The sequence below is a fragment of the Brassica napus genome, chromosome C9 (genome assembly GCF_020379485.1).
Source record: "Brassica napus cultivar Da-Ae chromosome C9, Da-Ae, whole genome shotgun sequence".
Classification (NCBI taxonomy): Eukaryota; Viridiplantae; Streptophyta; class Magnoliopsida; order Brassicales; family Brassicaceae; genus Brassica; species Brassica napus.
In genome coordinates this window covers 57586883-57598999 of record NC_063452.1, presented here as the reverse complement: position 1 = coordinate 57598999, position 12117 = coordinate 57586883, and the positions used below count along the sequence as shown (strand labels likewise).

Below are 12117 nucleotides of genomic sequence, written 5' to 3'. Positions count from 1 at the left end.
GCCTATTTGTTTCTCAAGTCGAAGAAACATTTCCTGGTATATCCACAAGTGACGTAGACAAAAGGAAAGATCAACACTTCATTAAGTGGTTGCGGAATCAGGTATTAACTAAAAAAATTTCATACATTATCTGTATTTCATTAACATTCTCTTTATTTTTGCAGGTTGATTATGACGACGACGATGCAGATTATCCTAAGTGGTTACACGAAGTAATTCAATCTCCACTTGTAAAGGTCACCACATCACAGATGTATTTCACACGAGGCTATACTTTTCATACATATGACTATGGTAGACAACGGGCGACCAGTAACTATGGAATATGTGTGAAAGGGGAAACAGATTTCTACGGGATCTTGACGGAGATTATTGAAGTCGAATTTCCAGGGATACTGAAGCTGAAATGCGTCCTCTTCAAATGTGAATGGTTCGACCCCGTCGTCAACAGAGGTGTTCGGTCTAACAAATTCGGTGTAGTTGATGTCAACGGTGGACGAAGGTACAACAAATTCGAGCCTTTCATCTTAGCTTCACAAGCAGACCAAGTTAGCTTCCTTCCATACCCTCGGATGAGAGATTCAGGTATAAATTGGTTAGCAGTAATCAAAGTTACACCTCGAGGACGAATCATCAGTGGAGAAGAACCACCATTGCAAGAAGAACAGATAAATGAAGTTGAGGAACCTGAACAAGAAATTGATGATATCCTTCTCATTGATCCGCATAATCACGAGTACGAAGATCTTACCGATGATGCCACAGACGAAACTGTTGAAGACGAGCTTAATGAAAATGATGATGTTTCTAGTGATGACGAGAATGTCGATGTATCCGAATGATGTATTTGTTTTATGAATAAGATGAGGGAGTTTGTTTTATGAATAAGATAATGTGGGGTTTGTTTTATGAATAAGGTAATGTGGGAGTTTGTTTTATGAATAAGCAAATGTGGGAATTGTGGTTTGGAATGGAAATAAAGATGGGGTTTGAAATATATGAAGTAGAAAATAAGGAATATGGGGTTTGGGGTTTCGGGTTTGGATTCTAGGGATTTAAACATAACACTCGTTAATTCCACGTAACCTTAAATCGTCGTAAAGTCCTCGTATTCCAATGAGTAAATAACGACGAAGGACTCGTTAATTCCACGTAGGACTAAATCGTCGTAAATACCACGTAGGATGAATTCGTCGTAAAAACCACGTAGGATGAAATCGTCGTAAATATAACGTAATACAACGAGGAAATAACGACGAAACCTAAAAATAAATATGGGGTTTGGAATATATGAAGTAGAAAATAAGGAATATGGGGTTTGGGGTTTGGGGTTTGGGGTTTCGGGTTTTGGGTTTGGGGTTTGGGGTTTCGGGTTTTGGGGTTCCGGGTTTTGGATTTCGGGTTTCGGGTTTCGGGTTTTTGGTTTCGGGTTTGGGGTTTCGGGTTTAGGTGTTCGGGGTTTGGGGTTTCGGGTTTTGGATTTCGGGTTTCGGGTTTCGGGTTTCGGGTTTCGGGTTTCGGGTTTCGGGTTCTAGGGATTTAACCATAACACTCGTTAAAAATAACGACGAAACTTAAAATTAAATATGGGGTTTGGAATATATGAAGTAGAAAATTAAAGATGGGGGTTTGGGTTTCGGGTTTCGGGTTTGGGGGTTGGGGTTTGGGGTTTCGGGTATGGGGTTTCGGGTTTCGGGTTTGGGTTTCGGGTTTCGGGTTTCGGGTTTCGGATTCTAGGGATTTAAACATAACACTCGTTAATTCCACGTAAGCACAAATCGTCGTAAAGTCCTCGTAGGATGAAATCGTCGTAACTACCACGTAAAATGATTTAAACAAAACACTCGTTAATTCCACGTAAGCAGAAATCGTCGTAAAGACCACGTAAACGGATTTATACATAAACCCGTTAATTCCACGTAAGTACAAATCGTCGTAAATATCTCGTAGTGTACAAACTTGAAAAAAAAAGGAAAAGGAGAGAAATACCAGATTAACATGTGGCAAGACTTCCAGCAATTATAATACGTAAGTCTCGCCCACATGAATTCTAATATCTTCTCCTTTTCCTATTTTTTTCAAATATTTATAATTTGAATAGGATTTTTTTGAGGATTGTGATTTGAGATAAGGTGTGATTTGGGAGTTTGTGTGTGGTTTGAGAGTGAGAGTTGTGGGTATATTTATAGGAAAGCAAGCCTCGTTAATTCCTCGTAAGGTAAATCGTCGTTAATACCTCGTATAAAAAAACACGGGCCTTTGTGATTCCTCGCAATTTCCTCGTAAAAAAAAAGACGGGCCTTTGTAACTGCTCGCTATTTCGTCGTAAACTTACGAGGAATTTGCGACGATATGTAATCTTATATATACACCCGAGCGCTCACTCTTTCTTTCCTCTCTACTTCCTCTCCATTTCGTAGCAATGGTTAGCCTCTCTGATTCCTCTCTAATTTGGTTAGTTTATGATAGATTAGGTGGTTAGTATAGGGAATTTAGATAGGTTTGCGGATTTTATGTTGTTTAGTGTTGATTATGTGGATAATGTTGGGAAATATATTGTTGATGTTAATTTTAAAAATTTCATTTTTTTTCCAGGTTCGAAAAGGAAGACTTACTGCCCATTACAGAGAGATCTTCGGTGAGCCGGGTAGTCGTTTAGACCCGGCCTCTTCTTCCGCTCCCAGTTCTTCGGGCCAGGAGACTGTCCCCGAGACTCAGTACACTCAGAGAGTCTCTGGGTCTACTTCTTCTACTGCACCATCGGCTCCTCATGTGCCTCCTCCGATGCCTCCTCCTGTGCCTCCTCCGATGGCACCTCCGATGGCCGCCGATATTCATCCTGATTTGATGGTGCCTCCGAGTGCTCCTTACTCGCAGTACACTGTAGAGGACATTCTCAGTCTGCCAGGCAGAGAAGGTTTACCAGTCATCGACCCAGACCGACCGGACGGAACTTTGTGGTATGTTGCATTAATTTTTTTTTAATTCGTTTAAATTTCTTTTATAACATTAAAAAATAATTTATATTTTAAATTTGTATTTTCCAGGTGGGGGGTTGACGGATGTCTTGCATCGGACGTAACCGACACGATCAAGGGTTACTTCTCCATGCCACATCCAAACTGGAGTAAGACGCCTCACTACGTCAGAAAGACGTGGTTCAAAATTTACGCTGTAAGTTTCTATTAATTAATTATATATACTTTAATTTTTTCATGATTTATATATATACTTTCTAAAAAACTAATTGTTAATTTATTTTTCCAACAGCAAAAATATACTTGGGCCTTGGGGATCACTGAGAGGGTGAGGAAGAAGTTTAACGCGAAGGCGAAAGTTCGCTTGTTGGACACGGTCTCCAACTGGAAGGGTGACTGGATCGTGAAGGGGTATGAGCGTGGCAAACCCGCTGAGCTCACCACGGATGTGTGGGATGGCCTCATCCGTTATTGGCGCCTTCCTGATTCCATTAGAATCGCCCAGGCTTGCTCTAACTCCCGTAACACGGTCGATGAGCACGGGAACGGGCCGATGCTTCACACTACGGGCCAAAAACCCCACGCCGGTGTCCGTTTGGAAATGGTAATTAAATATTTTATTAAATAATTTTTTTAATATATATATTAATTTATTCTAACTTTCTTAACTGTTTTTTAGGCCAAAGAGACGGGACATCTCCCTTCTCTTATGGAACTTTACGAGAGGACCCACAAGAACAAGGCGGGCGTATTTGTAGATGGCAAGTCCGAGCAAATCTACAACGACGTAGTTGCTCGGGTTGAAGACCGCCAGACTCAGCTGACCCAGCAGTCTACCGACGGATTACCCGTCACCTTATCCACACTTGACGTGGATAAGATTTACGAGGAGGTAAATTTTCAAAAAAATTAATTTTTTATTATTCATTTAATTTAACTTTAAATTTTTACTTACAATATTTATTTTTTGTTTTTAAGGTTGTCCCTAAAAAAAAGGGACGGACGTTGGGTATTGGTTCCGTCAACGATGTTCCGAGAGCGACATCGTCTTATGGTCAGCGACGGGATGATGAAGTCACTGAGCTGCGTAGAGAGTCCGCTCAGCTGCGTAACGAGTTGACCGCGACAAAATCTCGTATGGGTGGAGTCGAGGGTTTCTTGGACGTTATTGCGGCCACAAATCCGGAATGGGAGTCCACGTTGAGGAACATGCGACAACAACATCCCATTCAAGGCGAGTCATCCGACGTACATAACGAGGCGGATGTTACGAGGAGGAGTGATGAATTCTACTGGGCGATGAACGACCCTTAGTTTTTTTTTTGGTTGTTGTATTATATAAATTCAAAACTTATTTATATATAAAATATTTTCATTTTGATTTATTTTTATTTTAATTTTAATTTATTATTAAATTAAATAATTTTAATTATTTTTTAATTATATTTTTAAATTCTGTAAAAATAATAAAAACTAAGTAAATTCGTAGCTAATGTACGACCTCTTTACGTGGAAACCTTACGAGGAAATGACGAGAAACAATTAACGACTATTTTACGAGGAAACATTTGCGAGGAAATAACGAGGAAAAGTTTACGAGTATTTTACGAGGAAATCGTTTCGTGGTTGTTACGTGTATTTTGCGAGGAAACTCTTTCAAGGTATTTACGTGTAGGTTACGAGAAACTCATTTCGAGGTATTTACGAGGAATTGTAGCGACGTCTTTGCGTGGAATATTGACGTGGTCTTTACGACGAATCGCCCTACTTCGTCTTTACGACGAAATATATTCCTCGCTAAGTTACGACGAATTAGCGAGGAAATATGTGTTACGACGGACGAGTAACGAGCAAACACGCTTCCTCGCTATTTCGTCGTAAAGCCTCTTTTACGACGAAATAACGAGGAAAACCGCCCTCGTTAAGGTGATGTTTTCTTGTAGTGTAAAACTAATCAACGCTTCTATTTGCCGACAAAAAAAAAATCAACGCTTCTATTTTAATTTTTTGGTTAGTAATCCTAAGTTCACATTGTTGTTAAGCCAAACATAACAACCAAGTCCATAAACAATTATTTCTGAATTTATTAATAGAAGAATGCATACTTGCTGATGGTTAAACATGTATATTTCTTCTATATTTTATAAGTAATATTATTGATCAATATGATTAATATTCAAATTTCTATATCCTAAGTACACTATACAGTTTAAAATTTTATTTAGTTAGATATGAGTTGAGGTAATCCAGTTTGCACAAATGATAAGAAGCTAATGACTTTGAAGATGATGACAACCAGCAAGAAGAACATGTCTTAATAAGGAACTCAAGTTTGTATGATACGTGCAGATTCTAAACTTCAAGATTAATATCGCTGCAGTATGATCAAAGTATTTTGTCTTTTTTTTTTCATTCAATCCTCGACAACCAAAAGAAAGACACAAATAAGTAATGTAAAAAGCTGTAAATCATAATAGTATTCCATATACTGTATTAAAGCGAAATTGTACAACACACATGCTTGTGAACGGAATACCTTAATTTCAGAAATCATTATTCACTACTTTAAAAAATGCAAAAACAAAAAGATCGAAAATAGTTTAGATAAAATTCTGCTAGATTCCCTCGTGTCCCTTTGTTATTGCTGCTCAGCCTGCTCCAGTCCTACTTCAAGGTGGATCTAGGCGACGCACACTACTTGCCAAGCTTCTCAAACGTATGATACATCACTGGTCTACCCTCTTCTCCTAGAGACTCAAATGTCCTCTCTCTAAACCCATAATCTTCCAAGTATACACTAATTTCCGGCTTGTACGCGCTCACAGCGACACTCTACAGAGAATTTGTTGGGATCAAAGCAAGACAGAAGCCTTCTCACCAGCTGATTCAGCTGGATAGTGTTGAAGTCATAACCCACAGCTTCAAAGCGACAGTAGCTAACCCCATCTTCAGTGGTCAAAGATGAAGAAAAATGGAAATCTCGAGCTTCGCAAGATCGTTCCCGGCACAAAGATCGCTTCATAAATGAAAAGGAAGGAATGTACCTGGTTTTGGCATGTATCCTTGTAGAATGAACTTGACCGTGTTTAGCTACTCTTTTGCAACAACAACTACAAATTACAAAGAGAGTTTAATTGTTGAATGCACCACAAATCTGGTATATCTACATACCTCCCATCTTGAAGGCTCATATTTCTTTGGATCCAGGTAAATCTCAGGTTCTAGGTGAACGTACCTGAAATAAGTGAGACGTATGATATTGGCTAAATACAAAAATATGAAAAATGGAAAGCAAAAGATGCTTTATTGTTTAAAGATAATCCAGCATGTCTCCTTCAATTGATTTTATGAAGTAGCCATCGCAGATCTGAGACTTATTAGGGATCATTTTCAAGAATCTGCTGAGAAAATTATGAATTTTTTGGAGATTCAGAAAGAATCACCAATGTTAACTATTACATTTAACTTTATGCCTGAAAAATTGAAATTTAATATTACATGTAACGAAAATAGAGAATACAAATCATTATACGAATACATGAGGAAACAAAATAATGATTCTAAGCTCAATCAATCTGACAAAAAAAAATGCTATTCTTCAAGAGGAGAAGATGAAAGCAATCAGATGATGTCAGCCATATGCAACAAAATAGGACATCACCACATACATATTAAATCAAATCGAGCAAAGATTAACATTACCTAAACCGGAAACAGGAAGTTAGGCTGGAAGGAAAGTGTTCCCAAACTCAATCTGCTGTTGATCTCATCATCATCACCTTCTTTCTTCTTATCAGACTTATTCTTTCTGCTGACAGTAAGATGAATTTACTTTCTCGGGTGAAGCTTCTTGCTTGCTCCTCTCCATATAGTTTCCTCCTCTACTGAAATTATTCTCATACAACTGCGCATCCACAATCTTTCTTTTTTTTTACTCTTTTATTTCTTGCTCATCTTACTTTATAACTTTCTCGACTCTGATTCAATGAAACGAAAAATTGTACAATTGGATAAATCTAATCAGGCGTACAATTCCATGGTAATTCGGAAACAAAGAGATTGAGTGCTAAAGTATAAATAATAAAATAATACCTGACTTTCAGAGGTAGAGAACAACAAATCGTCGTGGTGTAATGAATCTCGAGTCGAGGGTTCGTATTTTAGATAACTCGGCTCGGATAACAATAGTTAACGGACCTGTTTTATCATCAAGGGGTTTATATAAGAGGAGAAACAAAGGGAGGTGGAAAGATATTCTAATGAAGATAGGAGCAAGAGCAAGAGCAAGAGCGGTACGAACATTCTGCTTAGAAAAAGAGATGGGCTATTCCATAGAAGGCTACTTTCAATTTTGTTCAGCCCAAATTTACTGGCCCGGTTATATTCTTTGTCGACAAAATATAGATGTGACGTGGAACTATAAAGCTTCGTGATTGGTTGATTTTTTAGTCTGAAGTGGATAGGCTGAAAACACTCTCTCAGTCCTTTTTATTTATTGGAACTAGGACCGGTCCGCCCTACGGGCGGGAAGTTATAATAAAAGTGATTTTATAATAATTTATGAAGTAATTTAAAATTATGATAGATTAAAAAATATTATACACGAAAAAATAATGAAAGACTTATGAGATCATTATAATTATTTTTTTTGTTTTGAATTATAATGATAGTACATTTCACTATTCTCTGATAAATAACATTATATTTTTAATATTTATTTTAATTCAAATGTTTTGTTTTATAATATTCTTAATTAAACTAACTTATTTAAGAGTTTTTTTTGCGAATATGACTCAAAACTTGAAGTCATTCCTAAAGTAATTCATGTTTTTTTTTGTGATGTAATTGTATATTCCCTTTGTATGTATGTTTTGTAACATTTTGTTAAGAGAAGTATATAATAATGTTTATGGGTTTTGAGAATTTTAGGATGTCGAAGGATTATTTATGTTAAGATTAGTTATATTTGAGTTAAAATGTTTTAATGAGGGGGTTCATTGAATGATTTAATGTGATAGTCAATGAGGATGCATGAATCCAACCGACTTCTGTAACGGTTCCAAAATTCAATCAAGGGTAGAAGAAGTGGAATCGAACAGCCAAATACGACGCTTTCCAACTGACCTTGATCGGAATTCAGCGTGGCCGGTGCAGCAAATCTTCATTGGCCGTAGGTTTGAACCGGAGTTGTTAAAACGCAGCAGATCTGTCTTTCGTTCGTCGACATTATTTTTGGAGAAGAAGCCGTCTCATGTGGGACCCCCTCATGTGTTACTTTACAGCCCAGAATCCCAATTATGTTAAGCTCAAAACACCGATCTAAAATATTTATTAACAAAAAGAGAAAAGCCCATTAATAATTGCGATTGAGTGAAACGGTGAGTATCATCCCAAACCGGACACGAGTCGGCTTGTCAGAAACCGACTTTATGACGTGGCAAAGCAGGAGTGAGGCGAACATATTTTTATATATATAGATCTCTTTTATATATTGGGATCAATCAAGATTAATTTATACCTGTTCCAATCGAAGATTCTATTGTAAAAATATGTGTAGAAAATGAAGAATATTCACGTGTTTTACTTTTACCATCTGTGTTTATCTTTGCTTTTAGACGATGCGAAATACAGGTCGGCACGTCAGAGGTGGTTTGGTTTTGTTAGAGATGTTGCGACTTGCGGTAATCCCAGAGGTCTGGTCCAATACGGACGAGTCATGTGACTCTGTGACCAGCTTATGATGATTAATTGATTATGTCGGTTTAATATAGTCTTACATGGACTGTATCTAATTCAACATGCGGGCTTGGAGCCCACTATTAAATCCCTGAATTTTATAGGCCGTCATCTGGATTGATTCATTGGTATAGTAGCTACGAAATCTACGTTGAATATCAATCATGTTATCTTTATATTGCACAAGTTTTTTTTTTTTGTCAGTTTTGAAAATTTGACGGCTCTAACCGCGGTTAAATTCGAGTGCGAGCAATGCATGCATTTGAAACTGACATCTAAAAATCACACTAAACTTCCAATAATCAAAACTTATAACGATGATCCGCATGTTTCATGTCACACAATAAAGATTAAATATTTATGCTCGGATATTTCAAATAAGTTTTGATAGTTCTTCATATTTTTGGATATTTTGGATGTTATTTTGCTAGCTATTTTCTAAACTTTTAGTTGTCTATTCAATATTTCCATGTTTCTTTCAGTTAGCTATTTTTTTCTTTTGGGAACATTCAGTTAAGTTAACTACTTCAATATATAGTAAATGAACCGAATCCCATTAGGAATAAGATTGTAAAAATAAAGAAAAGTTAATTAGTCATTTTCACATGGGAGTGGCCGGCTCCTTTCTGTGTAGTGAGTGACTCTACATATCTAAAGAGCCAAACTTCAAAACATCGAGTGTCGGTTTTTTCAATTATTTTATCATGGACAATCTTCTTTCTGGCTCTTGGATACCCAATTGGCTCAACATTATTTGCTATCTTCACATTCAACAATTATGGCCTTTTCTCATTCCATGTAACATAATCCACGTATAAATTTTATACAATTTTTTTAAAAAATATTATAAGCTCCTCTATACTTAAATATGAAATGTATTGCTCAAAATGAAAACTAAGTAAAACAAAACGAGAAGAATTTATATATATATATATATATATATATACCAGCACCTGAACTAGACATAATGACATCTCGAAGTTTGAGTTACCAGAGTCCGATGTGAAAACAACCACAGCAAACTATTCAATTTTCTTCTTAGAAGCATGTTCATTTTATGTATTAATCATAAGCAGTTTTGTGTCAGTTTAATTATCGTTAAATTTTCGTTACAAAATAAATATCGTTTTAGAATTTTATACAAAATTTATTAACAATATTCTTTAGTTTATTATTCTGTTGGTTGAAATATGATTAGATGTATGGGTAGTAATGTTTTTAATTTAAAAAATATACAAAATTAAATATTTTTTATTTTGTGTGTAAAAATTTAAAACTACAATTAAAATGAAACGAAATAAATATTTTATTAGAAAACACTCACTTATATATTGAATACGCAAAGAAAGTGTATCTTGAAAGTGTATCTTTAAGAGACTTGTTATTTTAGTAGTTGATTTACAGGTGATTTTAAACTTTATTTGTGTCGATCTGTTTTCGATTAAAATGATTGAAGAAGTGCATAGAAACAGTTGCAAGAAAAAACCATGAATATAAAACGAATTTGTAGTTGGGGTGGGTGAATGACATCACATCGGAAATATTAATTACACCATTGAAAATGTTTCATTTGATAACTATTACCTCAATCATTTTGGGATTGAAATTTGAGCTCAAGTTTTCGAAGTTCTCCCACTTTGTCTTCTTGTCTCTTTGGATTTTCTTCCTCTTCTCCTTGAGGGACATGAACCATTTGCAGACCAATGTTCAAATTCAGAGTAATTAATATCAGGCAATATATATTTTAATATTTAAAACTAAATGGTGGACTTGTATTTTAAACACAACTTTGAATCAAATCCAGACTGATTAGTACCGCAATGTAACATCAAGTACAAATTATTAACCAATATCTATAGAGACAAATGCATTGTGCATGCATGTATTATGGGCATGTGAGCTGCATGTATCATGTATGCATGCACTTGATCATACTTGGATACCAAGCATAAAACTAATTTTAAAAATGGAAAAAAAATTTAAACCTAAAATAAACCAGGGAAATAATTAGGCAATGACAAGTAGGTCTTATGAGAATTATAAACCTTTTGCTAGACATGGTATATTAATAAAAAACATAATTCCCATGATTACGACTGACGATAATGATCTAAATTGGCAGTGATAGTGGAGCAAGACCTTAATAAAATTTAATTAGAAGAACCTCACTCATGATTTTGGCCTTTATTCGTATCATTCTATTACTATTCAACTAGAAGGAAAATGGATTACGTATCCGTGATTAATAGTATAAATTATTAACTAAAAGGTAAGAATTTTGTTTTGATTTTGTGTATTTCTCTTTTTTTTTAAAACGATTTTGTGTAGTTCTGTTTTTTTTTAGTTCTGTTGTTAAGATAGTAGTTTTATAATTTTTAGTTCTGTTGTTAAGATAGTAGTTTTATAAACAGGAGCTCACTTATACGCAAATGAACGCACAGCTTTATAACAAGTTAGGCATTTCTATTTATTAACATACGTTTGTGTGTTATCTCAATTTGGCGAATTTGAGGGCACGAACGAAGAAAATACAAAACTATAAATTGGGTCTATAATTATAAAGTTCTCACAAAAATAAGAGAAATGGAGTTGTAAAAATTATCGTAAAAGGTGTGATGATATAATAAATTTTGCCTTTGGTGATTGGCTTATCCTTAATCCACCAATCAGTTGGACCCTCGTGACATCACTCATTTTTCATTAAAAATAGTGTATCGATAAAATAATAAAATAATATACCGGTAATTTCTAAAAGAAGAAAATCATTGGAAATTCAAATTCTCATATGGCAAGAAAACGAGTAAAAATTCAAATTTTTTAGATTCTTCTTGTTTTGTTGGAACAAATGTAGATAGTTTGGCTAGAAGAGGATATATAGGTACCACAATTATCATTTTAATTACTAATTACATTAGGTTTCAGTTTGCATTTTTATTTATAAGATGGAAGATCTAAGAGATTTCTTTTTAAAGAATTGAAAATAAGGTAGGCCAGTATCGGTGGTAGTGTTACTGATGGGACCAAAACAATGAAACATTAAAAATACTTTATATATAGTTCATGATCCAATAAAAACAAATATCAAAATAATATTAGATAAAGTAAACACTAAGAAGAAAAAAAGCAAATTAGAAAGGAAGGTAAAAAGAAAAGAAATAACAGAAAAAAAAACTTGAGGCTGTGGAAGAAGAACAAACCGAGCAAAAGGACATGAGACAGAAATAAAGAAGAAATAGACTTTGTCTGAATGATATGACTTGATGGTGTGTATTTGCCTTTCGTTTGACCAACACAGTACACACTCAAATTATGCAACTTGAGGGTTTAAGTCAGTCAACAAAGTTTAAGGTGATGTGAATTACACATTAAAAAGGAGTACTAATGGTTATAAACTTTTTCATTC

General features: G+C 35.2%; 1 long non-coding RNA gene across 2 annotated transcripts; it reads right to left on the bottom strand.

The window, feature by feature from the left end:
• Positions 1 to 5444: 5444 nt before the first annotated feature.
• On the bottom strand, positions 5445 to 9393 carry LOC125593109. 2 transcript variants are annotated; one of them, XR_007329022.1, is made up of 4 exons: positions 7071 to 8828; positions 6681 to 6955; positions 6150 to 6213; positions 5445 to 6088 (listed from the first exon to the last, which is right to left on the bottom strand). It is a non-coding gene; the product is annotated as an uncharacterized LOC125593109 (long non-coding RNA). The 2 variants fall into 2 exon arrangements; XR_007329021.1 differs by having other exon boundaries at positions 5445 to 6955; positions 7071 to 9393.
• Between the last annotated feature and the right edge of the window lie 2724 nt (positions 9394 to 12117).